The 26,537-nt window shown below is 40.0% G+C and overlaps 1 non-coding gene across 1 annotated transcript in view; it reads right to left on the minus strand.

The window, feature by feature from the left end:
* Nucleotides 1-3,556: 3,556 nt before the first annotated feature.
* The window catches only part of Gm4633, a 43,316-nt gene continuing 20,335 nt past the window's right edge, over nucleotides 3,557-26,537 (minus strand). The window contains exon 3 of the transcript XR_876096.3: nucleotides 3,557-3,770. This is a non-coding gene — a transcript (predicted gene 4633). The remainder of the gene's footprint in view (nucleotides 3,771-26,537) is intronic.

Here is a 26,537-nt window from a genome sequence, read left to right on the forward strand (position 1 = left end):
TGCACGCTCTGCAGAGCGTCAGGGCGGGAAGCAGGTTAGAACTGCAGCCTCTTCATTTCTACTCAGTCTGCTATTTATTCATCCTATCGCTGTGACCTCTCGGCTTTCCCGGGGGCTGAGCACGAGGCTCGCCGCAACAGATTATGAACAGTTTGCTAAGTGTCTGACCCTATAGAGAAACTGAAAACCCAAATAAGAGCGGCTTGATTTGCTTTTGAGATTCGCTTTTTGGGCGTTAAGTACTTGGACAAACAAGCCTAAAACGTTGGTGCGGATCCACTGGGTGAAAATGGCTACCAGATTTCAGTACTTGAAAATATCAAAGTATTGGCAAGGAAGCTCAGGATCTTAAAGTCTGCAGTTGGGGGTGTAATTAGTACAACCACTGGAAAGAACACTTAGCCTTGTCTTTTAAAAACAGATCATGCACATAGGCTTCAATACAGTAATGTTACTCCTACATGTAGCCTGGAGAGAAATCCTCACCAATAAGCTCTAAGACTATGCATTCAGATATTTATGAAATGAAATATTATCCACTGGTGAAAATGAATGGGTCACATCTTTCCATAAAATATGGATAAACTCTATAAGAGGGGAGAGGGAAGTAAGCCAGAGGTAAAAAATGAATTTTTGTGAAGCTTTTTTTTTTTTTTGGCTCAAAAGTAGGAAAAGCACACACACGTTAGAGAAAGAAACATACATATCACAAAATGGAGGGAGGGGTGTGGCTAGAAGCAAAGGAAGCAATAACAACACAAGATGCACGATAGCCCCACCTTGGAAAAAATCAAGGCTCTAAGAGAGGACCGACACACTACAGTGGGTACATTCAAGCTCTGGGTGGTAGGTTCGGCTTCCTCAGCACATGCATGTGAAATTTTAAAAATTCTTTTATTTATTTATATTCCAAATGTTGCCCCCCTCATTCCCTGTCCATCCTCCAAGAGTTCTTCACTCCCTACCCGCTCTCCTTTGCCTCTGAAAGGGTGCTCCCCCAACCCCCACCTGCCCTCTTCACCCACCCCCTATCTTATCCCCATCCCCCTTCCCCGGGGCATCAAATCTCTACAGAATTAAATGCATCCTCTCCCACTGAGCCCAGGTTAGGCAGTCCTCTATAAAATGAAATATTATTCACTAGTGAAAATGAATGGACCACGGACCAGCAACCATAGGACTAAGGTTAGGGACCCCATTGGAAGAGTTAGGAGGATTGAAGGAGCTGAAGGGGATGGCAATCCCATAAGAAAACCAACAGAATCAACTAACCCAGACCTCTGGGAGTTCCCAGAGCCTAAGCCACCAACCAAAGAGCATGCATGGGCTGCCATGTGACATTTTTTTAAGGCATTATAAAATCATTTAAGTCAGTGCTAATGAGCTAACAGTAGAGAAAAGAGTCTTCAAGGAAGGTATGTGTGCAGGGTTTAACTCGTTGTTTAAAGACTGTAAACAGTTAACATTTTTAAAGGATAGCATTTTTAAAAATGTCTGCCAAGCTTAAGTCAAGAAAGTGTTCAAAATAGGGATGTCATAGAAAGATTTATTATAGTAAGCTTGTAACTCGGTTACGTAAATGAGGAGCAAGATCTTAAAACTCAATCAAAGTTCTGGAGAAGTGTATGAACAAACAATTTCAGGAAAATACAAGGAGGAAGGGATGAAAGAAGTTTAAACTGTGCTAGCAAACAAAGAAATGAAGAATGTGTGGGGACTTTTTCTCTTCTTAAGGCTGCCGAAGACTGAAGACCCAGGTATTAGCAGTAGTCAAGTGGGTGGTGAACTGTGAGGTACAGCCTTCCAAGAGGCACTTTAGAGATAAGAATACAGTGGCTTTTAATTATGCCTCCAAGGCTTTGTTCCAGAAGGTCCCGGAAGCTTCTCCAAAAGAAATCATTAGAGTCCTAAAAATATTCACAGCAACATTACCTTTAATAACAAAAATTAACCTAAATATCGAACAATTGGAAAGTGGTTAAAGTATTGAGCAGCCTCATTGGAGGCCACACAACCATTAAAATGGGATTTTACGAGAAGCTTATTGATGGGGCAGTGGCCCACAAATTATTTGTACTGCCAAATTTTGTATTCATAACAGAGAAAGAAAGGGGGGAGAGGGAGAAGGAGAGGGAGAGGGAGGGAGAGAGAGAACGCCATGTGGAAGACATGAAAGGTTTAAATAGAGCTATATTATAAGCTCTGGTACAGTTTTGCGTTTCTACTTTTTTCCTGTCACAGTTTCAATAGTCAACTTCCTAGATGAACAGCATCATATGAATATCTTTTAAAAGAGTAGAAAGTATCTTCCATACAGGGGAAAACACTCTGAAATTAACAGGGCTGAGCCATAAACCATTCCTTGTTGAGAGACCAACGATCGCGGCAAGTCAGAGATTCTTCTCTGTTTCAATCAAAATCTTCCAGAAAGTGAGGACAGGTGGCCACCATCCTACCTTTGAATTGGGAGCTTCATTCTAATGGAAAAATTTCCTCTCTAAACTTCAACCTTCATCTTAGTCATTCCTTCAGTCTCGGTACAGATACGGCTACTGTGAGCTTGCAGACTTCTGTGTAAGTTAACATAGTGAGCAGAGTGCATAAACACCAGCCACCCAGTTTTTGTGCATCACTCAGTCTCAAGTGTATACCAAACAAAAAGGTCACTCTTTTATTGAGGAAGAGGAGCCTGTCTGTCTCATTCTCCGTACTGTGTGTACACCTTCCTTCTGTAGAGGTAAGCAGTGCTTGTATCCACAGGAAAGCTGAGCCCTGAAAGATGCGGTTAGATGGGAAAAGCAAGTCCCACCTCCCCCATAAGTCTCGGTGGCAGAGTGAAGAGTCAAGCAAGTCCCACAGACCCTTACACAGCTCCAATAATAGATCTTCAGGAAGCTCTTCTACAGCTCTGTGTGATACCTATGCAATCTCTGCCTCACTCTGAGGCACAGTGAGTGGCGGGTGAGAGGGCACAAGGAACCAAAATGACCGTCTCCTCTTCCGATTTCCAGTGATGTGAGTACCTCAGAACCTGAACAGCTACTTACACATTCTCTTCATCCTCAGTTTCCTCAGGAATAAACTGGGTGAAGGTTGCTCCTGGCATGTACACCAGAAAGTTATAAAGACTGGTTATGCAGCAAGAGTTCAGAGCAGTGCCTCAAGATGGCTACGCGGAAAGGTGCTCTGAAATTCAGGAGCACCAAGGGCCAGGGAGATTAGAAGGCAGTTGGAGAAAAATGGGCGATTGAGCTGGGATGAAGTCTTCACAGAGCCTCAGAGGGAAACGTCCAGGTCTGTCCCAAGTTGGGGTGAAGAGGTGGGGACTTTCATACCTCAGCAAGCAATAAGAAGACAGCCACCCAGAGAATGAAATGAGTGCTTAGTGTCATAACCAAGAGAGTCACCACCTGGGTCTCCTCCCGCAGCTGAGGGGCTGGGATCTGTGATCCCTCTGTGAGTTTGTATCCAGGCCACTTTCCTACCTCTGCTTCCCTCTAGTAGGATAGGCAGACAGGCCCCTTCCTGGGGGTGGGGTGGGGACAGATGTGTTAGATGACTACTTTGCCTGGAGAAGTCCTTTATTGTTTTACCATGTCCTCAGGCTCCTCAGGGGTCTAGATCCTTCCTTTCAGCCTTCTTTCCTTCTCTCCAGCCTCCTTCATGCTGGTTGTGAAGAGTTAAGTAGAACCCTCTTCTCCCTTCAGGGACAATATTTAGCTTTGGCTTTTGTGAATTATCTTTGATTTTACTTCTTGAATATACACGATCTAAAAAAGAAAAAGAAAAGTAAGCAAACAAACACAATTAAGAAGTGTAACTCTGAGAATCTGAGCGACCATCTGGAGAGGCAGAAAACAGGGTGAAGGAGTTGTTCTGTGAAAGGAGAATGAAGAAGTAGAACAATCCATTGGGTGGGGGGGGGAACCCTAGCAAATGGAAAAATGCAAACAAGCACTAATCTGGGTTAGGAATGCTCTCTAAGGTCTGAGTTCTTCTGGTGATGCTTAAATTTTCTTTAAAGATATATTTAGGAAAAAACTAAAAAGTACAGACTGGTCAAATTACTTGGTCCTCAGATTCTTATTGTTTGGAAGAAGCATTAAGGAACAAGGACAACCAGATGGGGAGATGGCTTCATTGATAAAGTAAGTCCTTGCCTTGCAGCATAAATATCTGAGGTTGGTCATGAGGACCTATGTAGAATCTAGGCATGGCAGTGCGTACGTGAAATCCAGGATGGAAGGGGCAGGATTGGCATGTCTCTAGGGTTTGCTGGTTGCTTTGACAAGTTCAGACCTGTTGGAAACCCAATCTTAAGGGAAAGATGAGACGCCCAAGGGACAATAAGCTGAGATTATCCTTTAGCCCGGTGGTTCTCAACCTGTGGGTCATAACCCCTTTGGGGATTGTATATCAGATATCCTGCATATCAGACACTTACATTACAGTTCATAATAGTAGCAAAATTACAGGTATGAATTAATAACAGAATGATTTGATGGCTGGAGGTCACCACAACGTGAGGAGCTATATTAAAGGGTCCCAGCATTTGGAAGGTTGAGAACCATTGCTCTAACCTCTAGAAGCACCAGCACACATGCACATGGGCTCACGTGCAAACACACACACACAATGACACACACATACACACAGAGAGGGAAAGAGAAAGACAGCGGGGTGGGTGGAAGACATATAATGCAATGCCACCTAAGCCTACACCCTAATTTGTTTTTACAAATGGAGCTGGAAATGGTGAAGAGAGAGAGACTCTGGGGGTTATGTAATACAAGACACTGTTTAATTCTCAGTGCAGACAGATGAAGTAGGTACGTGATTCTTGAGCACTTGGAAAGGAACGTAGTGATCACTAAGAGACAACATATGTTCATTAAGCATGGGTCATGCAAAACATCCCCTTTTGTTTTTCTCCCAGTAGGGAACATCAAAGGTATCAATTCATCTAATTACCCAGAGTATTTGAAAAGGCTGATCACATTGGCTTTGTAATTAAGCTGGAAAAAAAAATAGCTAAATTATGAGCTGAACGCCATTCTGCCTTCCAGTCCTTCCTTGTTCACACCTCCATTCAGTCAGCGTTCATTCTAGATTCTTCACAGTGCCAGAAAGCCCGAGCACCCTGAGAAATCTAAGGAGCACGTTGTCAATTGCAACCTAAAGAAACTTTCTGGAGCTGCTTCTAAAATGTGGCCTAAGACCAAAAGCATCAGAGTAGCATATGGTGCTTGTTAAAAATGCACATTCCTGGAGTCACGTCTCAGACTCACTGAATCCAAATTTCAGGAAATGAGACGCAGGGATCAAGCACACTGAACACATGTCCTGAGTAATGAATGCCTTGATATGAGTTTAAGAACCACTGTGAAGTCATTTTCCACCCTCCTAAAATCATCAACATTTTAGCGTTGGTGGTTTGAATTCTAATATACACCGGGGCTGACCAGGTGTAGTGACACACACCTTTAATCCCAGCACCCAGGAATCAGAAACAGATCTCTGTAAATTGAAGGGTAGCCCGATCTCTGTAAATTGAAGGGTAGCCTGGTCTCCACGGTGAGTCCCAAACAAGTCAGTGTTATAGGGTGAAGTCCTGTCCCCTAAAAACAAAGGCAGCAAAAGCAAAACACAAAACTTGCGCTATCAAATTTACACAGGACTGAAAGTTGAGAGTAAGGCTGATGAAACAGATTAAAAAAAAAAAATCAAACTTAAGTCAAAAGACCTTGAAAAGGAGAGGAATGGAATAAAATTAACAATGCACACTTAATAGGGTTAAATGTTAAATTTTGCATCCAAGGTCAAAGAGTCAACTGCTTAAATACAAGGTAGGAAGGCTTCAGATTGACAGCAGTTCACTTGATAAAGATTTAAAGTTCAATGAGAGTCAAAAAGGGGCTATTATTATTAACAGAGACTCCTACAAATTTTAGAAGGCATTAGTAGAAATTAAACTTAAGTGGAGGAGGGGCAAAACTGTGCCCATTACTTCCTGGACTGGTGATACACAGCTACTTTGGGTTTTTTAGTTTTTTTTTTTTTTTTCCCGTGGTTGTTTGTTTGTTTGTTCGTTTGTTTGTTTAAGACAGGGTTTCTCTGTATAGCCCTGGCTGTCCTGGAACTCACTTTGTAGATCAGGCTGGCCTCGAACTCAGAAATCCGCCTGCCTCTGCCTCCCATGCCTCCCAAGTGCTGGGATTAAAGGCACGTGCCACCATGCCCGGCACACAACTACTTTGGAATACTTAAAAATGTAAATCGACTAAAGGACTTTGCAATAGTTTGGATGTTGGCTGTCTTCCACAGGCTGGTCATATAGTGAAGGCTTGCTCCCCGGGGTGGTACTGACAGAAGTGGTAGAAGCATTCTGAGAGGTTAGTAGGTAATGGGATATGAGCCCTTGAAATGATAGGCCCATACTATGTCGGTTTCCTCCTCTTTACTGAAGCATGGGGTGAAAGCTGTACCTTGACCTGCATTCCTGACATGAGGAATGTCAGGAATGTCACCCTTGCTGTAGACTCCTAAGCTATAGCTGGGTGCTTAATTTTGTGCTGGAATCTCCAAAACTGCGAGTAAATCTTTTCTTTGTGTAAATTAGCTGCCTCAAGTACTGCTATGGTGATGAAGAACTAACTAATACAACCTATTTATTATTATTAATTATTATTTCATTGCTTTTAATTTTTATACACTTTGAGTTAAAATATTACTTCCCTCTTTCCCTTTCCTCCCTCCAGCCCTTTCCAGATATCATCTCTTTAACACCTTCTATACCCCCCCAACTCTCAAATTTATCTTTTTTCTTTATTATTATTCATAATAACAATATATGCAATATTATATCTTATTGTATATAAGATATAAAATTATATAAGATATGTACAATATGTAAGATATATACATATGTATGTATGTATATATATATATATATATATATATATATATATATATATATATATATACATATATATGTACACACATATATACACACACACACACACACTCACACACATGCACATAAATACAATCTCCTGAGTTTGTTTTAGGTGTTTCTGTACATATGGTTTCAGGGCTGATAATTTTTTATTGCTAACCAATAAGGAGACTCTGCCCTGAAAGAGGCTAATTCTCCCTCCCTGAAGAGCCAGGAATTATCTATAGTTTTTTGTCTAGAGGTGAGAGTCTATGAAACGTTCCCTCTTTCACATTAACATGTTTATTGATATGGCCGTTGTTCTGGTCTTGTTTATGGAAACATTTCTAAGAGAGATTGCTCCACAGCTGACCTCCTCATATTCAGGTTCTTACAAGTTGTCTGTCCCCTCTCCAGTGATATCCCCTGAGCCATAGAAGCAGGAGCCATGATGCAGGTTTATCTACTAGGGTTGGGATCCACATGATCTGTTGATCTCCATATTGTGTCCAGTTGGGATTTTCTATAATGGTCTCCATTTGCTGTAAAGAGAGGCTTCCTTGATGAGGAATGGCAGCTACCCTTATCTATGGGTATAGAATATGATTTACAATGTAGTTAGAAAATGTTTCTGGTCTAGCAGCATGGTAGTAGAAGATTCTTTTCTGAAGTCCATGACTTCACTAGCCCCAGGATGTTGGCTAGCTTTCCAGCAGCACACATGATTTCTTTCCTGTTGAGTGCTCTTAATTCCAATTTAATAGCTGTTGGTTACCACCAATGTATGAGTGCCACTTATGTACCTTTGGGAATATATTACCATGTTGGTCATTGTCGTGGAGTCACTGCTGTATAGAATTATTAATCGCCTCCCTCCCTCCCTCCCTCGGCAGCTGGTGTAGGATTTTACCATAGAAGCTAAGTTGTCAGGAAGTGGGCTTTCAGGTTAGATCCAGCTCAAATGTGTCCTAAGTGTGCAGTCTTGTCTTAGTTAGGGTTTCCATTTTTGTGATGAGACACCTCTTATAAAAGACAACATTTAATTGTGGCTGGCTTACTAATTCTGAGGTTCAGTCCATCATCATCAAGGCTGGAACATGGCAGCATCCAGGCAGATACAGGGTGGAGAAGCGGAAAGTTTTATCTTGATCCAAAGGAAGCCAGGAGTAGAATGACTTCAAGGAAGCTAGGAGCAGAGTCTCAAAACCCATGGCCACCCCCACAGTGACACACTTATTCAAGCAAGGGCACACCTACACCAACAAAGCCACATCATCTCCTAAGAGTGCCAATCCTTGGCCAAGCATATTCAAACCACTACAAGTCTCAACAGCACACTTCACCCGCCATTCAAAGGGAGGTTTCTCCTGACTGGTAGTGGGGAGATTTTTGATAGTCTGTTTTTTGTGGGGAGCATTATCAGCCCAAGGGGCATTACTTCCCTCAAGATACATATATATAGTATAATTTTAGGGAAATTTTAAATAATTGATTTCTTGAGGTATTATCAAACAATCCAGGTGACATTTGCCCCCTCTCTCTCCTCCTCCTTCTGTGTTGACTAATACATCCTACAATTTAAGAATTCATGTTAAATAGTGTGTGTGTGTAAGAGAAGATATCTTAAACAGGATTTCTTGTTTGTTTGCTTGGTTGGTTTTTTTCGAGACAGGGTTTCTCTGTGTAGCCCTGGCTATCCTGGAACTCACTTTGTAGACCAGGCTGGCCTCAAACTCAGAAATCCACCCCCCTCTGCTCCCCAGTGCTGAGATTAAAGGCGTGGACCACTGCCTGGCTTACTTAGGATTTCTATTACTGCAACAAAACACCATAACCAAAAAGCAAGATGGGGAAGCAAGGGTTTATTCGGCTTACACTTTCAGATCCATCTTTCTAGAGAGTCCATCACAGGAGGAAGTCACAAGAGGAACTCACGTGGGGCTAGATCCTGGGGGTAGGAGCTGATGCAGAGGCCTTGGAGGAGTGCTGCTTCCTGGCCTGCTTCCCTTGGCTTGCCCAGGCTCCTTTCTTATGCAACCGAGGACCACCAGCCTAGGGATGGCACCACCCATAATGACCTGGGCCCTCCTGCACTGATCACTAATTGAGAAAATGCTATACAGCTGGACCTCATGGAGGCATTTCCTCAATTGAGGCTCCCTTCTCTCTCTGTTGATGCCTCTAGCTTGTGTCAAGTTGACACACAAAACCAACCAGTACAGAAGGCAACTGTGTAGTAAGGTATATTAGTCCCACATTATATGAAGAATTAGTAAGGAAACAGACTGTTTCACATGGGAAAGTGAAACCCAGGTTTCATAGTAACTGACCTGATGGAGTTGAGATTCTATTTTAAAGAGGAAAGAAATAGGCTCTTCCTATATGGTTCTTCAAGAATGACCCAAGAACAAAAAAGATATTTTGGCTTGATGTTAGAAATAATTTTCTCAAAATTAGAGAGGTCTCTGTGTGGAGTAAGATGATGCCCTTATGAAATAGTGATTTCTTAGGTGTCAGTTCAAATACCCGTAGTGCATCTTATGGTGAGCGTTTTTGTCAATCAATCCATCAGTCAATCAAAGAAGATGCTGTAGTTGGAAAATTTTTTGCCCCTGTCCAAAATTCATGCTGAAGTTTAACCTCTGTGTCAAGACAAGGGAAAACACTGTCTGTTTTCCATCTATTCTCCCTCACAGTCAATACAGAATTTCTGTGACCTCAAAACACAAATTTTTCCCAACCAGAAGGCAGTTCTGCAGCAGTGGACAGCAGCTGCTCTGCTCTAATCCATATCCTCCTCTCTAATCCAATTTAATTCTGACACCATCTTTCTTGAAATAACATCAGGGCTTACAGGTTGGGGCTCAGTTCCCAAAACTGCTTTGAATTCCGGTCACACGGCCAAGATTATTCCACCTGCGCTTTGAGCAATAGGGAGAGGGCTCTGGTGCCTCTTCCTGGAATTTGATTAATTCGCTTGAGTCAGTCACAGAATTTGAGGAAGCATTGATATTTGAAGATGTGTTCTTCTAAAGGATACAAATGAATATATGCATAGTGAGAGTTTAGGAGATAGGGACCCTAGCTTCCAAGCCCTCTCCAGCCACTCTCTATGAACGTCCATGTGTTCAGTTAACAGGAAGCTCTCTGAAGTTTGTCTTTCCGGGTTTTTAAGAAGGTTCCCTACACAGGTATGCTGGCTCACAGGCTGGGAGAGGAAACCCAGACTAGAGAATTAAAACAAAACTCTTCTGGAATAAGGAGAGTATTATCACATTGAGGCAGCCTGAAGATCTTCTTTATGGCTAACTGAAGACTGGAAGATTAGAACTTTAAAGACGCACCACTGTTAGGAATTTATAATCTGGGGAATTTTCCTTAGGAAACGTAATCTAGGAAAGTCATTTCCCTTCAGTATAAACGTTCTTTCTTGGAGACACCTAAGATTCAGGAAATAAAAAATAAAAATGAAAAAAAAATTTAAAAAAGTACAAGACTCGGCAAGTTTTTAAAACTTACAAAATTTGTTGTAGTTTGCTTTCTGTTATGTGATAAGCAAGAGGGCCTGGGAAGGAAGCTTCATTTCAGCCTATAGGGTATAGTCAGTCTATAAATGCAGGAAGTTAGAGCGAGAAGTCAAGGCGGGAACTTAGAAGCTGGAACTGAAACAGAAACCACAGAAGAACATTGTTTACCGGTTTTATCTAGCTCTTGCGCAGATGGCTTCCTTAAGTAGCCCAGGACCATCTGACAGGTGTGCTGGGCTCTTCCACATCTGTTAGCAATCAAGAAAATGCCCCACAGACAGCCTCACAGGCCACTCTGATGGACGCAACTCTTCAATGGAGGTTCTCTCTTAAGTATGTCAAATTGACAACCAAGATTGGCTATCATTAGCTAAATCTACCGCTTGTCAGCTTGACACACAAACACATCACTGTTAAACTATAACCTTTACTTTTTACCGGGATTGCATGTTAACATAACAATATAAAATGTCACACAGCCTCTAAAGTCCCAAGGTCTTTTTACATTTCAACACATGAAAGTTCAGTGTCTAAAAATCCAAAGCCTCTTATTTGTGGGTATCTATAAAAATCAAAACTAAATTGCATACATTCTATTTCCAAAAGCAAAGAATCAGGGAGAGCTCTAATCAGAATTCAGTAAAACTAAATGCCAACAGTTAGTTAGTTGGCTCAGTATCTGATATCTGGGACTTTCTCGTGATCTCTGGCTTCTAAGGGATTAAGGGACTCTATTTCTCTGGCTCTGCCACCCAAAAAGCACACACATCTAGGCTCAGGATGGCTCCATTCTATATCCATGACTGTTCATGGTAGTTATTCCACAATCACGGCATCTACAGCATCTTGGAGTCTCCATCACATGAAGCTTTACTTTTACCAATGGGAAATCTCCTGGTTTCTCTAGGGCCTCTAACACTGCTGCATGGTTCCACTCCTCAGCTTCTTTCCACAACCCCTTCAGTCTTGTAGTTCCCACACAGAAGCCGTCATCACAGGAAGGACTCTCAGACATTGTCAAATTAGCTGCCAATTTAAGATGCATTCTTGGTCCTGCCGCACCACAGCTTCAGAGTGCTGACTCTGCAAAAATGCTTTTTTTTTCTCCCTGAGTCATCATTGATCCAGAAGGCTTTGACTCTATGATGCTGGTCTCTTATTAATCATAACTGATTCTTCAGCCCCAGCTGACTGGCATCCATTCTCCCAGAGAAGCACAGGCTTCCCTTGGACAGTCTTAAAACGGCACACAAACAAACAGTCTTGGTAGAGGTTTTGCTTCCCTTAGAAATGGCACAATCCTAGCGCCATTGTCTGTATTTTGCTCAGTGCTATTTTTTTTTTTTATTTTCCTCTTCTTCTTCACTGACCTCCTCCCCCCACCTGTAGTTCCTTCCTACCTTCTCTTCTACTCAGGTCCATCCCCTTTCTGTCTCTCATCAGAAAACACACAGGCTTCCAAGGGATACAAATAAAACAAAATAAGAGGAAGAACAAGACAAAACAAAAACCAATACATGGGAATCGCACAAAACAAACCCTAGGAAAAGAGCTCGAGAAAAGGCAGAAGAAGCAGGTACAGACACAGAGTTGCACATTCAGGAACCCCATAGAAACATTAAACTAGAAACTAGAATATACATGCAAAAGATGTTTGGGTTGAAAAGAGGAGAAACTAAGAAATATAAAATAAAATAAATAAAAATAAGATTCAAAAAACAAAATCAAAGCCAAAAAAAAAAACATGAAATGATATTACAAGACAAGAAATATCCAAAAGTGCCATTAGGCTCTTTTTGTGTTGATCATCTCTAGCTGGGCACGCACCTACCCTTAAGAGTAGTTTGTTTCCTCAGTGAGACTGCTCTCAGGCCCTGTGCATGCTGCCTCAGTCTTTGAGAGTTCATATGTGTGCCCTTGACGTTGATTCTTGGTGTCCTCTATCCCCTCTGGCTCTTACACACTTTCTGCCTCCTCTTCGGCATAATCCCCTGAGTACTGAAGGGAGGATTTGCTGGACACAGCCCACTTAGGGCTGGATGTTCCAAAAATCACTCTCTGAATAATGGCTGACTGTGGGTCTCTATACTTGTTTCCATTTGCTTTAGGGGGAATCTTCTCTGATGATGGCAGAGGTCGGCACTGATTTATGAGTATAGTAAATTGTCATTAGGAGTCCTTTTACTGTTCAGTTCTTCCAGTAGAACAGTATTTGGTATGATCCTAGGTCCTCTGGCTGTATAGTCTTGGTTCTTCATCACTCAAACAGTGCTGGATGTCGGGGATTTAATTTGGGCTTACATGGGAATTGGCACATCTGCTGAGGGTCCCTGCCACCAACAGTTTTTTTTTTTTTTTGTTTTTGTTTTTTTGTTTTGTTTGACTGGTAAATAAAGAGCCATCGGCCAGTGGTTGGGCAGGAGGACAGAGGCAGGACTTTGAGGATTCTCAAAGGGGAAATGCAGGACAGGGAGAAGGAGAATCACCAGGGCAGAAGGAAGGAATAGGTACAGACATGAGAGCTGTGGAAGACAGAAAACCAACCATGTAAGAACCAGGGAAAAGCGGCTTCAGGGTCCAATCCCCTCCTTGGGGTAACAGAGATGAAGTATAGCTCTTAGAAAATAATAACTCAAGAATAGAGGGGAGAATGTGTTAGCCGTGGAGAGTTTGGAAGTGGCCCAACAAGTGAGCTAGCTAAGGCATATTAAAATATAAAAGTTGAGTGTGCTTGTCTTCTATTCATGAATCCTGAGCTCTTGGATGGTGCAGAGATGCATGTGCATCTGCCAGGAGCATAGAGTGGACATTAAATAATTACCACTCGAGATGGCACTCAATGTGTTAGGCTTGCACTCACTATTAAAAATTAGACATTACCGAATAGAATACACATGCGCCATGATGTAAGATTAGGTATTGGGGAGGCTTCTTAGCAGGCTATAGATTTTGCCTGAGCCACATGGGTGTTTCTTCCGCAGTTTGGACTCATACAAAAAGTTTGGGCTCAGAGACACTGGAAGCCCCTACTGTGCAATGAGACAGGCAACGCCAAAGGCAGAAGCCGATGATGAAAGCTGCTGGCCTCTCACAACCAGATATATAAAGAATAGAGATGAATGAAATTTGATTTGTTTTTAAGGATAGAAAGGAGTATAGTGATAATTGTTTTAAGTGTTTTTAAGAATACATAGAGTAAAGGAATCCAGGCCTTTGATATCAAATGTAGGCATCAAAGGCACAGAGCTAGAGAGAATAGAATAAATGAGAAATATGTATTAAAAGAAAATTGCCAGACCAACCAGAGCTCCCAGGGACTAAACCACCAACCAAAGAGTACACATGGAGGGACCAGCTGCATATGTAGCAGAGGATGGCCTTATCTGACATCAATGGGAGGGGAGGCTCTTGGTCCTGTGAAGGCTCCATGCCTCAGTGTAGGGGGATGCCAGGGCAGTGAGGTGTGAGTGGATGGGTGGGTGGGGAAGCACCCTCATAGAAGCAGGGGGAGGGGAAAGGGGATAGGAGGTTTGTGAAGGGGAAACTGAAAGGGGGAATAACATTTAAAATGCAAATAAATAAAATAATCAGTAAAAAATAAAATAAAATCCCCATAATTTGGATAAAATGAAAAACAACAACAACAACAAAAAAAACCCCAAAAGTCTTGCCAGAGCAATACTCAAGATCTTTGAGTGTGGTCTACACTGGATTTTTGGAATTGTTCAGCCTGGTATAACAAATTTAGAGCCTAGAAATAGGCTTACACAGTAAGTAGAGGGAATTTAAAGTTAAATACATAGATGAATAACTAGAGGTTTTTGATCAAAACTGTTGGCCAGGAGCAGGAGATAAGGAGGAGGGCCTTATATCAGACAGATAGTAGAAACTTAGGTTAATTCAAGTTATATAAAGAGAAAGGAGACATATGTATCTACAGAGATATTAATCTTCCTCGAAGAGAGGATTTAAATATGCATAGATAAATAATTTGAGGCTTTTGATCAAATTGTAGGTTAGAAGCAGCAGGTAAGGAGAAGGCCCTTATTTCAGACAGATAGTAGAAACTTAGGCCTTGATCTCATATAGGTCAAGGCAGGAGGTGGTGAAGAAGCCTTGTCTCAAAAGATAATAATAATTGTTTAGATTGCTTTAAATTGTTTTAATTATCAAAATGAAGATGATTATAAGTTTTGTGGTATTTATGATATTAAAAAAAAACCTCTGGAAGAGCAGTCAAGCTGCTAAATTAAATCGAACTGCACCTTAAATGATTGCGAGTTACTGGACCAAGGGTATGCTATTTGGGGAAAGAGGCATTGTATTTGTGTGAACAGAAAAGGAGAAGAGGCTTTGGGTCTCTTCCAGAGTGAAATGGATCAGATGATGGGGAAGACCCCTGAAGATCTTGGCTACAGAAAAGAAAAATACAAGAAAACCAAACAGGACAAGGCAACTTGATCTGCCTAATGTTCCACGTGCAAACAACCTTATAACTGGCTTAGACATGAAAATGTCTCTAGCAAAAACTTCAGCTAAAATTAGATAATAAATGTTGTTGGTTGTGGAATTCTTAAGATTCATCATGCCATCCTTCACATGGTATGAATGAAGATTTATTGCAATTGGGTATTGATCAAATTAACTCATAATAGGAAAGTTGTCTTTCACCTGCTCAAATAAGGAGCAAAAATTCATCTTTAATTGATATGTACACCTTGCACAATCCATACGAATATCTTTATAGTGTTAACATTTTGTTTGTGAGATTCATATATTGAATAATGTACCTCTGGCAAGATTCATCCTCAGGGATGCTCATATGACCTTCCAACCCCCTACTTCCAAAAGCTGTTTTCAGAGAACTGCTTCCAAAACAGCTTCAGGAATAGCTGGTGATTCCAGATGACCTTGCTTCATCCAACCTTTCAGGCAGACCCAGTCAAAACTGCAGTGAATCCCTGAGCCTTCTAAACACACAGAGACTAGATAACAGATGCCAAAACTAGCTTTCTTAAGTATAACCAATTTTTCTAATTTTCCTACCTCTCCCCACCGCTTTAAGAAATTTTTCTTTGCCCCTATTCAGCAGGAAAAAATTGTGGAGAGTTGTCATCCTAATCCCTTGGGTTTCAGCATCTGATTATAGTTATTTTATAAATCATAGATAGATTATCATTCTAAGGGATAATTTGGAAATGGTCATGATTTTGAACATGGAGGAAATAGATGCGATTAATTGCTAAATTTATTTTTGAACAAAATATTTTATAGCTAACCATAATCTTACATTGGTAGAAATCTTTATATTTGATGCAAAATTGATGTAATAATTTCTTACATTGGTACAGAGTTCGTATATTGATACAGATTAAGTTTCTCATTGATATAAACTTTGTATATTGATACAAAATTTGAAATTAATATTGTTACTCTTAGATAGACATTGTGCCTATGAAATGCATTTAAGAATACAAGGCTTTGACCCAGTCCTTCTGTAGCTGCACATTACAAACTATTTAAGATGATTAACACAAGTTAAGGGCCAGATAGTAAACTCATAGTTATATTAGATTCTGTGTTAATTTTAATAAAGTGTTTTCAATATTATTCAAATAGAAATAGCTAAGAATGGTAAAGATTTAACAGTTTAGATACACTTTATATAGATAGTCTTCAGAAACATCAGAAATCCACAGAATGACATTTAATATTAATTCATTATTAATGATCATTTGAATAGAGGCATGTCTGCTCCTGACAGTACCCACTTCATACTTCGAAGAAGATATTGAGCATTGTAACCTCCATATGGAATTGCTCCAGTTATAGCAAGTTAGCCACTGGATAAGAATTGCCCTAATTTATTGCCCTACAGACAAAAAAATACTGTCGAGAAAGAACTTTTGATGCAGGATAGTGAACAGCTTAGCTCTACCAATACAGAGTAAGCTAGTCCTTCATAGTTCCTGCTTAATTTAAAGTGAGTCAGATGATCCTGGGCTGAAAGGCAGAAGACAGGTGTTTCGAGGAACAGGGGACTGTCCAAGTAGTCAGCTGTCTACAATTTGGTTAAGCTTTGGAAGCTATGTTCTGTGCTTCCTATATATTCAGGTAATATTTAATTCATTCTTGGATTTCTGACTGGGTTGAAGACTAGTTATAGTCTCATAATCAAGCTTAAGTTGTTTAGCATTGAGGAAAATGATATTAATTTAAAAGGACAATTTTCAGATGGTAATGCATGTTAAAATCAAAACATAATTCAGGTATAAAGTTGTAAGCTAAGTTAGGATAGATGTAAGAGTATATATATATATATATACACATACATATATACACATACATATACACACATATATACACATATGTATGTATATATATATGTATAAATTAAGGAAATTGATGGACTGGACATTATTAATATGTAGCATATATTATAGCTTACATAACTTTTTACTATGCTTAACGTACATATGAGAGAAAAGAGATTTTTAATATATGAAAAGAGTGAGATATTGGGGATTTGATTTGTGCTTACATGGGACATGTCCACTGCAACAGTTGGTTTTTTGACTGGTAAATAAAGAGCTAGTAGCCAATGGCTGGGCAGGAGGACAAAAGCAGTACATTGAGGATTCCTGGAGAGGAAACACAGGATAGGAAGAAGGAGAATCGCCAGGGCAGAAGGAAGGAAGAGGATACAAACATGAGAGCTATGGAAGACAAAGAACCAACCATGGAAGAACCAGGAAAAGCAGCCCCAGGAGCTACTCCCCTGACTGGGTCTGGGGTAGCAGAGATAAAGTATAGAGATTAGAAAGTGATAATTCAAGAATATCGCTGTGAGACTATGCCGGGGCCTAGCAAACACAGAAGTGGATGATCACAGTCAGCTATTGGATGGATCACACGGCCTCCAATGGAGGATCTAGAGAAATTACCCAAGGAGCTAAAGGGAACTGCAACCCTATAGGTGGAACAACAATATGAACTAACCAGTACCCCGGAGCTCTTGTCTCTAGCTGCATATGTATCAAAAGATGGCCTAGTCAGCCATCACGGCAAAGAGAGGCCCATTGGACTTGCAAACTTTATATGCCCCAGTACAGGGGAACCCCAGAGCCAAAAAGGGGGAGTGGGTGGGTAGGGGATTGGGGGGGTGGGTATGGGGGACTTTTGGGATAGCATTGAAAATGTAAAAGAGGAAAATACCTAATAAAAAAAAAAGAATGTCGAAGAGGAGAATGTGTTAGCCATGGGCAGTTTTAGAAGTGGCCTAACCATTGAGCTAGCTAAGCCATATTAAAATATCAAAGTTGCTTGTGCATATCTTTCATTCTTGAATCCAGAGCTCTTAGGCAGGTGCAGAGATATATGCGCACCCACAGAGAGCATAGGGCAGATTTTAAATATTTACTGCTACAGTAGGATACAAGTTTGATCTCCTAAAGTGGGCCTTAAATCAAATTAGATATTTGTTGGTTACTGCACAAGCTTTGTGCTACCATTGCACTAGCATATCTTGCTGGGAGGACATCATTGTAGACTAAGGTTTGTAGCTAAGTTGGTGCTTATGTTTCTCCTTTCGTAGTATGCAAAGTGCCTCTTATACCAAAGACTCTCACACTTAGGGATGAAGACCGTATGTAGGGACTAGCTTGACTTCTCCATATTCTAGGAGAATACTAGGAGTGGTGTTCACCAGTGGAGCCTTATCATCAGCTTATGGAGAGCAACCTATAGTTTTTGCAACAGCCTGGGTTGTTTGTAGGCCCATGTCCCCCCTTTGTCCAACCTCCCTTTGTTCAACAACTTAATTCCATGTAACCTATTAATAGTATTGGAAGATTCATTTGGTCATAAGAGATAGCCAGTTGGGGATCTTTATTTCCCATTATTTGGTGATTTCATTTAGATTGTCAACTTGTACTATATTTGATTTTCATACTGCCCTTCAATGACCCTTAATTTCAGCCCTCTTTCCCTGCATTTCCTACTACTACTTGACTGTAGAGCCCCCACAATCCATCCATAACTATTTATTTTATTTCTCTTAGGGAGATTTATCTGTCCCCTAGTCTTTTATTCTATACCTAACCTCTGTCATTCTATGAATTATAGATTGGTTATCATTGACTTAACAGCTAATATCCACAGATGACTGAATATAAACCATATTTGTCTTTCTGTCCAGACTACCTCATTCAGAATGAATTTCCCCCCCTAGGTCCATCTATTAACCTGCAAATTTTATAATGTCTTCTTTTTTGATGGCTGAGCAATATTACAATGTGCAAATATTAGTTATTCTTCTGTTGAGTGAAATCTAGGTTCTTCCCAGTTTCTGGCTATCATGAATAGAGCAGCAATGGACATTATTGTGTACTGTCTCTGTGATAAGATGAAGCATGCTTTTGGTATATGGCCAAGAGTGGTATAGCTGGGTCTTAAAATACATTGATTCCCACCTTCCTGAGGGATCACCATACTGATTTTCATAATGGCTGCACAACTTTGCATTACCAGCAACAATGGATGAGTGTTCCCCATACTTTACAAACTTGCCAGCATGAGCTATCTCTTGTTTTATTGATCTTAGCCATTCTGACAGGTGTAAGATGGAATTGCAAAATAGTTTTGACTTGCATGTCCCTGATGGCTAAGGATGCTGAACATTTCTTTAAGTGTTTCTAGGCCACTTGAGGTTCCTTTTTTGAGAATTCTGTTTAGATCCTGTTTTAAAGTCAGGTTATTTGTTTTCTTGACATCCAGTAGTTGTGGTTATTGTTGTTGTTGTTCTTTTGGTTTGTTTTTGTGTTCTTGTTCTTGGTGTATTTTGGATAGTAGCTCTTTATTGAATGTAGTTGATAAAAGTCTTCCATTCTGTAGGCTCACCTTTGTTTGAATGGCAATGTCATTTGCAGTTCGGAAGGTTCTAGGTGTCCTGAGGTTCCTTTTTTTAACTGTTGATCTTAGTACATGTACTAACAGTGTTCTGTTCAGGAAGTCTTCTCCTGAGCTGATGGGTTTACAGCTATAGTCCACTTTCTTTTCTATCAGAGTCAGTGTATCTGGTTTTATGTTGAAGTCTTAGATCCATTTGGAGTTGAATTTTATTTAGGGTATTAGGTGTGAATCTATTTGAATTCTTCTACATATCTCCAACCAGTTTACTATTTGTTGAAGAGTCTTTTTTTTTTCCAGCATGTAGATCTAGCTTCTTTTTCTAAAAAATAAGGTGTCAATAGGTGTGTAACTTTATGTCTGGGTCTTCAATTCAACTCCATTGATCAACATGTCTGGTTTTGTGCCAATACTACATTATTTTTATTAATTTAGCTCTGTAGTACAACTTAAAATCAGGAATTGTAGTACTTACTGCAGTTCATTTTTTATTCAGGATTGTTGTAGCTATTCTGGGCTTCATGTGTTTGTGTGTGAGTGTTTCCATATGAACCTGAATATTGTCTTTTCAAGATCTGTGAAGAATTGTTTTGGAATAGTAATGGGGATTGAATTGAATGTCGATTGCTTTTGTAGGATGGCCACTTTTATTCTATTAATTCTAGCAATTCATGATCTTGAGAGAACTTTCCATCTTCTGATAGCTTTTGTCGATTTCTTTCTTCAGTGCCTCAAAGTTTTTATCATACAAGTCTTTAACTTGCTTACTTAGAGTTATCTCAAGATATTTTATGTTTTTTGAGACTACTGTGAAAGGTGTTCTTGCCCTGATTTCTTTCTCAGTTTATTTTGCCATTTGTATATAGGAAGGTCATTGATTTTTCTGGTTAGTTTTGTATTCAGGTACTTTGCTGAAAGTATTTATCATCTGTAGGAATTCCACAGCAGAATTTTTAAGGACACACACACACAATCCTATCATCTTCAAATAAAGGTAATTTTACTTCTCCTCTCAATTTCCTTCAGTTGTCTTATTTCTCTAGCTAAGATTTCAAGTATTATATTGAACATGTATGGAGAGAGGAGACATTTTCTTGTTTCTGATTTTATTGGAAATTCTTGAGTTTTTCTCCATTTCAGTTAGTGTTGGCTGTGAGTTTTATGAACATTATCTTTATTATATTGAGGTATGTCACTAATTTCTCTAATCTCTCCAGAACTTTTATCATGAAAGGGTATTGGATTTTGTCAAAAGCCCCCCCACCCTTTTTGCATCTGATGAGATGGTCATGTTTTTTTTTCTTTCTTTCAGTTTGTTTATATGCTAGACTACGTTTATTCATTTATGTATAGTGAACCATCACTGCATATTTGGAATGAAGACTAATTGATCATAGTGGATAATTTTTTCTATGTGTTCTTGCATTTAGTTTGCAAGTATTTCATTGAATGTTTTCACATATATTTTCACAAGGGAATCTGCTCTGCAATTCTCTTTGTTGGATCTTTATGTAGTTTTGGGATCAGGACAACTGTAGCTGCATAAAAAGAACTGGGCACTCTTTTTCCTGTTCCTATTTTGTAAAATAATTTGATGAGTATTGGCATTAATGCATTGAATCTTCTTTGAAAGTATGATAGAATTCTGCACTAAAACCATTTGGCCTTGGGTTTTATTTTATTTTTTTTCCTTTAGTGACTTTTAATTACTGCTTCTATTTCCTTAGAGGTTATAGGTTTGTTTAAATTGTTTACCTGCTCCTGATTTAACTTTGGTAAGTGGTACTTATGGAGAAAAATATCCATTTCTTTTATATATTTTTTCAATTTCATGAAGTGCAGGTTTTTAAAGTATGTTCTTTTGATTCTCTAGATTTTTTCAGTGGCTTTTGTTATGTCTCCCTTTTTTATTTCTGATTCTGTCAGTTTGGAAGTTCTCTCTCCACCTATTAATTTAGATAAGGTTTTCTCAATCTTATTGATTTTCTCAAGGAACCAACTCTTCCTTCCATTGATTATTTGTATTTCTGTTTGTTTTGATTTGATTGATTTTAGCCCCAAGTTTGATTATTCCTTGATGTCTACTCCTTTTTAGTTTGAGTTCTTAGTTTTTGTTTTAGAGCTTCCAGGTGTGCTGTTAGTATACAAGACAATTCCAACTCCTCCTCCTCCTCCTCTGCCTCCTCCTCCTCCTCCTCCTCTTCCTCCTCCTCCTCTTCATGTACGTGCTATAAACTTGTCTCTTAAAACTGCCTTTATTTTGTTTCCTGTTTCCATATGTTTAGGTATGTTATGTATTCATTTTCATTCAATTTAGAAAGTCTTCTAACTTTTCCTTAATTTCTGTCTTGACCCATTTTTCATTCAACAATGAGTAGTTCCATTCCCATGAATTTATAAACTTTCAGATAAATGCACAGTGTTATTTCAAGGTTTTGAGGTGTTTGTTTGTTTGTTTTGTATCTGTTGAGACTTGCGTTGAGTTTGAGAATATGTTTGATTTTGGAGAAAGTTTCATGAGGTGCTAAGAGAAAAGTATATTCTTTTTTATTTTATTTTATTTTTTTGATTTCTATTTTTATTTTATTTTTTCCTCCAATTTTTATTAGGTATTTACTTCACATACATTTCAAATGCTATCCCGAAAGTCCCCTATACCCTCAACCCACCCCCCTCCCCTACCCACCCACTCCCACTTCTTGGCCCTGGTGTTTCCCCTGTACTGGGGCATATAAAGTTTGCAAGACCAAGGGGTCTCTCTTCCCAATGATGGCCAACTAGGCCATCTTCTGCTAAAAATGCAGCTAGAGACACGAGCTCTGGGAGTACTGGTTAGTTCATATTGTTGTTCCACCTATAGGGTTGCAGACCCCTTCAGCTCCTTGGGTACTTTCTTTAGCTCCTCCATTGGGGGCCCTGAGTTCTATCTAATAGATGACTGTGAGCATCTACTTCTGTGTTTGCCAGGCACTGGCATAGCCTCACAAGAGACAGCTATATCAGGGTCCTTTCAGCAAAATCTTGCTGGCGTATGCAATAGTGCCTGTGTTTGGTGGTTGATTATGGGATGGACCCCAGGGTGGGGCAGTCTCTGGATGGTCCATCCTTTCATCTCAGCTTCAAACGTTGTCTCTGTAACTCCTTCCATGGGTGTTTTGTTCCCAATTCTAAGAAGGGCAAAGTGTCCACACTTTGGTCTTCCTTCTTCTTGAGTTTTGTGTGTTTTGCAAATTTTATCTTGGGTATTCTAAGTTTCTGGGCTAATCTCCACTTATCGGTGAGTGCCTATCATGTGAGTTCCTTTGTGATTGGGTTACCTCACTCAGGATGATACCCTCCAGATCCATCCATTTGCCTAGGAATTTCATAAATTCATTCTTTTTAATAGCTGGGCAGTACTCCATTGTGTAAATGTACCACATTTTCTGTATCCATTCCTCTGTTGAGGGACATCTGGGTTCTTTCCAGCTTCTGGCTATTATAAATAAGGCTGCTATGAACATAGTGGAGCATATGCTCTTGTTACCAGTTGGAACATTTTTCTGGGTATATGCCCAGGAGAGGTATTGCTGGATCCTCCGGTAGTACTATGTCCAATTTTCTGAGGAACCGCCAGACTGATTTCCAGAGTGGTTGTACAAGCTTGCAATCCCACCAACATTGGAGAAGTGTTCCTCTTTCTCCGAATCCTCACCAGCATCTGCTGTCACCTGAATTTTGGATCTTAGCCATTCTGACTGGTGTGAGGTGGAATTAGGGTTGTTTTGATTTGCATTTCCCTGATGATTAAGGATGTTGAACATTTTTTAGGTGCTTCTCAGCCATTCGATATTCCTCAGTTGAGAATTCTTTGTTTAGCTCTGTGCCCCATTTTTAATGGGGTTATTTGGTTTTCCGGAGTCCATCTTCTTGATTTCTTTATATATAATGGATATTAGACCCCTATCTGATTTAGGATTGGTAAAGATCCTTTCCCAATCTCTTGGTGACCTTTTTGTCTTATTGACAGTGTCTTTTGCCTTACAGAAGCTTTGCAATTTTATGAGGTCCCATTTGTCAACTCTCGATCTTACAGCATAAGCCATTGCTGTTATAATCAGGAATTTTTCCCCTGTGCCCATATCTTCGAGGCTTTCCCCCACTTTCTCCTCTATAAGTTTCAGTGTCTCTGGTTTTATGTGGAGAGGAAGGTATATTCTTTCGTGATTGGGTCAAATCTGTAAATATAAGTTAGGTCCATTTGACTTTTAATGCTAATTAGTTCCAATATTTCTCTATTTAATTTTTCTGGATTATCTGTCTGCTGTTGAGAGTGGGATATTAAAGGCACCCACTCAGTGTGTAAGGGTCAATACGTGATTTAACTATTAGTAGTGTTTCTTTTATAATCCTGGGTGCCCTTGTTTTTGATGCAGAGATATTAAGAATTGCAATGTCCTCCTGATGAGTTTTTCTTCCTCTGATGAGTATGTAGAGTCCTTCTATATCTCTTGGTTTGAAGCCTAAATTTTTCAGATAGTAAAATAGCAATTCCAGCTTGCCTCTTGGGTCCATTCGTTTGGTTTATCTTTTTCTATTCTTTTAACCCAGAGATCATGTCTGTTCCTGATGTTGATGTTCTTGGATGCAGCAGAAGGATGAATCCTGTTTTTTTTTTTTTTTTTTTTTTTTTGCATCCATTCTGTTAGTGTTGTCCAACCCGCAGAGAGTAGCATTAAACTCTGAGCCCTCAATGGCTTTTCCAGATCAAAATTTCAAACATTTCCACAACCCCCACCCCAAACCAATACACTCCAGTCCAACAAAGCAACAACTCTATGTTTCAGGTGCCAATTCCAGTTCTTGCTGGGAAAAATAGTATCCCCGAAAGAAACTTGGGTGGGAAAGGGTTAATTTTAGATTACATATTATAGTCCATCACTGAAGGAAGCCATGGCAGGCGCTCAAGGTGGGAGACTAAAGCAGAAACCACAGAGGAATGCTGGCTTGCTCCCAGGTTCACAGTCAACTTCCTTCCTTGTACAACCTAGGCCCACTTGCCTGGGAATAGCACCTCCCACGGCATGCTAGCTGGGCCTTGTCACATCAATCACCAATCAAGAAAATGCCCCCCAGAGACATGCTCATAGGCATATCTAACAGGAGTAAATTCTCTTAAGATTCCCTCTTCCTCAGTGTGACAAGTTGACAATCAAGGTAAGCCATCACTACTCAAGATTATAAAAGCAGTGAAGCTATTTCTGGGGAGAAGAAACTCGCTGACATATAGAGCTGCCTACAAGGGAGGTAGGGAGCTCCAGGGATATAGTGATCCTAAATTGTCACTCAAACTGGGGTAGGGGTGTAGATGATATACCTACCTTTGAGTCACCTATGTTTCTATAAGTAACCCCTCACCTACATTCCAATAAACTCACTGCTCTACTAAGCCATATTTGGGGGAGTCATTGCCTTGGTCTGTGATCAGTTCCTGGAACTGGTTCCATTCTTCAGGGAAAAGTCACACAATACATGGTTCAAAGTAAACCTTTTATTATATCACAGTCTCCAATGTGGTCCATAGAAGGAAACTCGAGGGCTCTAACCTTGATGACTAGAATTAGCTTTCTTACGATAAGTGTGTGACGGAATCTCCCTTTTCTCTTCATACACTTGAAGTTACAATGCCTTCCCTTCCAGAGAATGTCACAAAGCAATGCAATGGATGGATAGACTTGACTTTTAGCAGACACTAAAGCTGCTGGGTCTTGATCTTGAACCTCCAGCATTCAGAACTCTGACAAGTACATATTTTTCTTTTTAAAATAAATATTTTACTAGCAGGTATGTTGTCATAGCAGCACTAATACACTGAAACAGAGAATTCTATTAGCACATAGTGATGGTGGGCTAGGAACTAAGGTTTGTATTTAACTTCACACTGTGACTGAAATTAAAAAAAAAAAAAAAAAACCTTTAAAAGAAGATGTATAAAAGAGGATACCTTCATTCAGCTAGAGAGCCCATTCTTAAAATGGGATATAATTTTGGTTTCAGTGCTAAGCCTTTGGCTCATCATCTTACTCTGTCACTAACTCACTAGCATCTGACATCTTTCAGAGTGAGTCGGGATTCCCATAGCATATTTCCAGTGCAGAGGAAACATGATGATGGTGGATCCAAAAACTGTATGACCATCATCCTTAAATCATGGCACCCCCCCACCCCCCGCACACCAACCCTTTCCAAAAGCAGACAGTTGGCTCAAGGGCAAACAGCATGTAGCAAACAAATGCCTTCTCTGCCAACGGGGCACCAAATCCATATGAAAATGGGGATAATCATGGTTAAATGGAGCAATTGTTTTCTCTCTTTTGTGGCATTAGACATTTAACATATAAATTTATTTAGATATTTGGGATATGAAATAGGAGCAAGCAAAAGACCCAGAGAGAAAATTGGCTCCCAAATTTATGGAAAGATATTAATAGAAAAATGACTATATAGGAAAAGGAGGGGACCAGTTGGAGGGGAAAGGAAAACAAGGGACATGAATGGGATTGTGAATATTATTCAATTACATTGTGTACATGTGGGAAGATGTCCTACTGAAACCCATCTTGTACAGTGAATGCATACTAACAAGAAGAACTGGAATATACTAAAGTTAGCAAACAAAGCTATAAGAAGCCTAAACCATAAGAAATGTAGTGTGGAAAGATAGTCCGCTGGTGGGCATAGGAACTGTTGACACTGATCTAGAGAGCCTTATCAGAATTCCCTGAGGACAAAAGCATGAGACTCTCTGCTGCTGATGGGGTGTCATGATAACTCTGTCACCATAACCACTCAGAGATTGAGCTAAGTTCCTCCAGCAGGATGTCAGTCTTCACATTGGCTTCGGTGGGACAGAAGCTGCTGTGTTTGTTTCTCTGTGAATCCTGTGCAAGAGTGCCTGACTTTCCCTCTTAAACAAAGAAACAAACAGAACCTATGTGACTGGCAGCCTGGGACAGAGCCCAAACAGCTTATCACAAGCTCAACACTTCTTTGCAAGTCTCTCGTTGCCACAATCTTTAAATTTTCATGGGAAATTTGCATTCTCCTCCTTCGAGTATCTGTACTAGTTTTTTTATACAAAAAAATGATGTTTAATTCATTGGCTAAAATAAACAATTTAGGGGATCAGC

The sequence above is a fragment of the Mus musculus genome, chromosome 16 (assembly GCF_000001635.26).
Source record: "Mus musculus strain C57BL/6J chromosome 16, GRCm38.p6 C57BL/6J".
Lineage (NCBI taxonomy): Eukaryota > Metazoa > Chordata > Mammalia > Rodentia > Muridae > Mus > Mus musculus.